Raw genomic sequence first — 6,580 nt, forward strand, 5'->3', positions numbered from 1 at the left:
ATATAAATTGAAACCGAATGGCCAAAAAATAAAGTTGTTAAACCCTAGGGGCCAAAAAAGTATTTAACCCTTAATTTTATGGGGTTTATTTTATTTAAAAAAAAAATCATAAAATTTAAAAACTAATTTTCAAATTTTGCTTTTTATTTGAGAGACATAATGTTACGTTATTTGAAAAAAATATATATATCTAGTTATCTTTATTATATGAGTCTTTTACTATTTATTTTTAGTTGTTGTCTCTTAAAGCATTCTCAATGGAGAAGCCAAATTTTTATGTAAAATAGCTCTTCAAAACTCACTTTACCTAGGCGGTTACTGATGAATGCCATATATTGTATATTTGGGTCCCTTAATTTACATTAGTTAATCTTTTAACTGTGTCGTTATATAATTTTTTGTTTTAGTTTGTATTTTTAGTGTTTTATAGGTCGTTGAAGAAAAACTACAGTTTTAAAAGGGAAATTGCAAAGTCTTAAAGAAAGTCGGAAAAAGAGCAATCTGGAGGCTTAGGATCGAGTGCATAACCATGAGCTCGAGTGCATGTGCGCTCAATCACAGATGGGTTGAGCTCGAGCACACCCACTCCCACAAGCCAATACCAGCGCATAGCGCTGTGCAGCAAAGGAAGAATTCGCATGCACGAGTACGATTGATCGCACTGGACATGTGATCGAGCGCACTCGCATCTCACAACTGGCGGCTAGACTCCATTTCCAAACCAAAATGGGTTTTCAGTCTTATTTTGGGACTAGGCGAGAGACTTCCAAATTATATAGGTTTACTAGGACTTCTAAGACTCTCCTAAGCCCTATAAATAGATCTCTAAGCCTTCAAGAAACATACACAAGTCCAAAGAACAAAAATCCACAGCTTTTCTCTTTAGTTTAGTTTTTCTTTAGGTTTTAGTTTCATAGTCATGTGGAGCTAAATTCTCAACTAAGGTTGAAGATGAAGCCTCACCAATGAAGAAAAACACTACTGTAAGTTTTTTTTATTTCGATTTTATTGGGTTTATTATTTTAATTGTTTTACTTATTTTCAATGTGTGGAATGATTATTGGATATCTTTTCTGATTCAATAATACACTTGATGATTTGAGATAACTTCTACATAATTGATTACTTGGTTTTATTTGCATAAAAATTGGATATCCCATGTAATTTATTCTTCGGATACATTTGGTGTTTCAATTAAATTTGGATTCATTTTCTGATTTGTGCAATGAATGGATAAATGGGATGGTTTTGATTAATTCTTTGAAGCATAGTAAAACATACATAAGATTTAATTTGTGAGAACTTTGGATTAATATTGATGAACATGAAGTATGTTGTTATGATTTGGTGGGTGTGAATTCCAAAACCTTAGTACTTTTATCTATTGATTTACTTAGTTTATTTAGTTTATGTTTATGTCTTTTAATTTTCAAAAACCGCAATTCAAAACTCTATTGGAACTAGGTTAGGGTTTAATAGGTTTAGATATAAATTGTTCTTTCAAAAGCACAATTCTCTGTGGGTTCGACCTCACACTTGCAAAACATTATATTGCAAATGATTCGTGCACTTGCGAGTATTAAAATTTGCACAACAAGTTTTTGGCACTGTTGTCGGGGAATTGTTTAATTTTTTAAACCAATTTATGTTTAAATTGATTTTATCTTTCTACTAGTTATAATTAAGATTTTATTTTTCTGCAATTTTTATTACTGTTTCAAAAAAAAGAAAAAAAGAGATGTTTCTTTTCTTTTTTGTTTTGTTTTGTTTTTTTTTATTGTTTTGCAGTTCTTGCCGGACCAGACGTGTAGCACCCGCTCGAGTGCACATATGTACGCTCGAGCACACTCGTGCCGCGAGGAGCACCAGTCAACAAACCAGCATGCAGCAAACAGCACCTCCTGCACCTCAACGCATATACGATCAAGTGCAACTACAATACGTTCGAGCGCATCCGCTGCTAAGGCAGTAATTAGCTCAGTTGAGCGTGTCTGCACTCGACAACCCCTTGCGCAAGTGCGAGTGCATCAGCTCCGAAGGCAGCACCACTAATGGATCAACGCACCTAAGCCCGATCCAATCCAACCTGCGCTCGAGCACACCTCCACAAGTAGCACCAACAGACTAGCAATAGCCGAAAAATTTTGCCAAATTTATTTTTTGTCCTTTTGTGAGTTTTTAAAGTTTAGTTTTTTTTTTTTTTGTGTTAGTTTATTTTATTTAAAAAAATTATGGTTAATGTTTTATGTGGGATATTTGCATGCTAAAAAGTGAGAGTGATCATGAATTTTTAAGCTGAGATCAACGCCTTATATGACAAATTAGACCAATCAAAGTAGCTAGATCTACCCCTACCCATTTTTCTCACACTTACACACCATATAAACCATGTTCATACTGCTCAAATCTTTATCATAGTGATAATAATTGTCCATCTTAGGGACAAGTTTCTAATTTTTCATATGAGCAAATGAACACCACTTTCTCCAATCCGAGGTTTTATTCAAATTTCAATTTCTACAACTCGGACTAGAGCAACCAATCTGATTTCTCAAGGTTAGCTCAAGCTACAAGAAATTTTCTTCCTAAAGATGAAATAGTGCAACTTTTTCCAACTACTCACATTGATGACTTAGATAGGAGAAAAGACCAACTCAAGATAGCTAGGTATTTGTGTTGTTTGTATTGTTATAATCCTACTCACCACCAAAGCGAATGTCCATTCGTTTTACACTACGTGAGCATGATTAATAAGGATGATACTAGTAATTCTTATCATGAGCAAGTCCAAGTCACCATCACACTTGAGAGGGAGAAAATTGTGGATAATAGTGAGGAGGAAGAAAAAGAAGAGCAAGTTGATCACTCTAAGCAAGTTGAACACCCAGAGAACAGTGAGTCCCCAACAGATCCTAATCTGCCTAGTGACATGGAAGTGAGTATTGAAGTTCCTGCCTGTATCACTGTCCTTCTTGAGAAATCAAGAATCCATAGCTTCATCACCTGAATGTCTCAAAGAGCTATCTCATGTCAAGATACTCAAGGACTTGTGCACACAAGCACACAAATCTAGGAACCACTTTCCTAAAAAGATCATTCCAAGCAAGCAATCCTACATAAGATGGCGAAACATCATTCCAGAGTGCTATAAAGTTTTGAAGAAGAAAGGGTGAAAGGAATTGGTTGGACATCCGCATGATCGGGGGAAGCACTGTAAAGTTTTCTCTTCCAATTTATTTTCTGCACTTCACTCCACCAGTTCTTTCTTTTCTTTTTCATTAGATTTTTTTTTTTTAATTTTTTTTATGTGTTTTTGTTTCTAACAACAATTAAACTTTTGATGTTTGTTTCTATGAAAAAAAATATTGCTGTTAGTTTTGTTGACAGGTGTTTTGGTGTTTGAGTTTGGGGGATGCCCTGCCTCTTTTTCACACATTGATGTTTCCTTACATATGAAAAAAGTTCAACACAACATATGAAAGAAGTTCAAATAAAACATATGAAATATATGATTATATGTCATATTATATATGATTATATGTATTATTTGTTATTATATAATCGTATGATTTAATAATCAATTCATCATGTGATATAATCATATCAATTATAGTGATAATATTACTAAAATTAGAATGATTATACATTAATACTTCAATTGTGTTTATAAGTAACACATTGTTTAATCCAATGTCAATTACTTAATTTGATATATTACGAATCACATTATCATTGTACATTAATAATATGATTCACTTGAATAAAATATTTGAATTGTCATTGAATCATGTGATTAAGTATTGATATTATACATTTATATTATTCATATGCATATATGTATAATTATAATTTATAATATATATAGACTTATAAGTTTATAATATACATTGAAACTAAGTCTCTAGTTACTTAATTGTTGTATTAGTATGAATTGGTATACTTATGACTTATGTCATATTATATATGTATAATATGTTATTATATAATCATATAAATTAGAATGATAATACATTAATACTTCAATTGTGGTTATAAGTAACACATTATTGAATCTAATGCCAATTACTTAATTTGATATTATACGAATCACATTATCATTGTACATTAATAATATGATTAACTTGAATAAAATATTTGAATTGTCATTGAATCATATGATTAAGTATTGATCTTATACATTTATATTATTCATATGCATATATGTATAATTATAATTTATAACATATATACACTTATAAGTTTTTTTCTTTTTTGAAATGATATACACTTATAAGTTTATAACATACATTGGAACTAAGTCTCTAGATACTTAATTATTGTATTAATATGAATTGGTATACTTATGAGTTGTATCATATTATATATATATATATATATATAATTTGTTATTATATAATCAAATGATTTAATGATCAATTGATCATGTGATATAATCATATAAATTATAGTGATAATATATTAATACTCAAATTGTGATTTAATTATCTAAAAAAAAAAATTGTGATTTAATGATAAAGTGATTATGTTATATGTATAAATATTATTATAATTATAATTATAATTATAATTATAAAAATATATTATATAAAAAGGCAGTTAGCGGTCAGCGGTTATGATTAATAAACTAAATAACCTCTAATCGCTAACCGCTAGGCAGTTATAGCGGTTAATATGGTTAAGCGATTACGCGGTTAGCGATTAGCAGACGGTTTCTAACCGCTCACATTGACACCCCTATCAAAAACCCCAATTCAAAACGCTTTTGGAACTAGGCTAGGGTTTAATTGGTTTAGATATAAATTGTTATTTCAAAAGCACAATTCTCTGTGAGTTCGACCTCGCACTTGCAAAACAGTTATGTTTAGCGATTTTAGCCAATAACCGCTAACCGTAACTGCCTTTTCACCCCCACTATAAGATGTTTGTAGCTAGGGTTGTAAACGAGTTGATACACTCGACAGCTTGTTTGATACCCGTTCAGTTAAACTCAACTCGAACTCAAGCTCGACATTGTACAAACTTGCTTGTTACCATAGATTCCCGCTCGATCAGCTAGTAATACATACCCGGTTCGCTCAATTGAACTTGATGAGGGCTCGCAAGCTAAACTCGTTTTAAGCTCAACTCGATCAGCTCACCCGACTTGTTTAAGGCTCGTGAGCTCGACTAATTTAACGCTCAACTCGCCTGGCTCGTTGGCTTGATCATATATATATATAATGGGTTATATAGTGATATAAGTATTTATTTATATAGATTAATTAATATTTATATCTTTATTACCATAATTTATTACTTCTTATTTATTATAGATAATCTCATATCATATGATATTATTATTTTAATTCATAAGCTATAAGTAATAATATTATAACCACATAATATCACACAAGTATAAAACTTCATATGAATACAATATATCATTAGTTATTTAATGTATTGTATGTTAATATATAAATATAATGACAATGTAATTCATATATTATCAAATTAAGTGATTAGTATTGAAGTAACCAATGTGTTTGTTTTAGTCACAAGTAAAAACTTATCATTCGAATTTAGATCATGTGATCATATAATTTAGTATATATACACACACACTAACATAAATTAACTAGTTAGTTAGTGTTAGAATAGTTTCTCGACACGGTAAATTGTATGTTCTTCAAGGCGGCTTCGATCACATGCTTCGATGATCCCACGACCTGTGATGCCTCAAGTTTCCAAGTATTAATTATCTCAAAATCACCCATTGCACTTAAGCCTAGAAAACTATTTTTTTTAATCACAAGCGTGCCTTAACCTTAAACCAAGCTTACACTTGAAATTAGCCATAAAAACGAAATTTAACTTTATGGCTGAATGTTCAGTAGGGGACCACACTAAACATTTGACCATGTCCTTAGTGCAAATGTTCGGCAGGGGACCACATCGAATGTCTATTGACCAAAATTTGATACTCTGGGTATTGACCAAACATTCCACCTGCAACCCTAGAACCACTATGCAATAATACACCGATCGTTCGCCAATAGTACCGAACGTTCCAAGACGGTCTTAAAAGCATTTTTAACTCATTCTCCACATCTGCATAATAAGACACTCCCCCTCATCCCTTTGTCCCTTAGCCTCCCTTTGCACTAGAAACTCTAACCCCAAAGTGAGAGTTGAGTTTTAGAAAGGAATGAGGAAGTTTTGGGGGAGATTTTGCTATCTTCAAGGTAACTCTTGAACTTTCACTAAGCTTTCATATTGTCTTGCTATTATCCTTGCCTTCTTCAAAGTTTTGAAAGTATCATAACTTGTGAACCATTTTTCCGCTTGGAAGAAAAAGAGTAGTTTTCAAACGTTTTGGAAACACTCACTAATTTCTCGGTTTTTCTTGTATATTATGCCCTACTATGTATATGAATGTTTAGAGCCTTATTAGTAGTTTTTAACATGGTGACATTAGGATAGAAGCCCAAAACCTGGCATTTTGGACACTGCCCGAACGTTCCCTAGTTCTGGCCGAACGTTCGCCTCCATGACCGAACATTTGTCACTTGTGCAGAACATTTTCTTAGAATCCAAAATGCAT

Source organism: Corylus avellana, chromosome ca6, assembly GCF_901000735.1.
Source record: "Corylus avellana chromosome ca6, CavTom2PMs-1.0".
NCBI classification, from domain to species: Eukaryota; Viridiplantae; Streptophyta; class Magnoliopsida; order Fagales; family Betulaceae; genus Corylus; species Corylus avellana.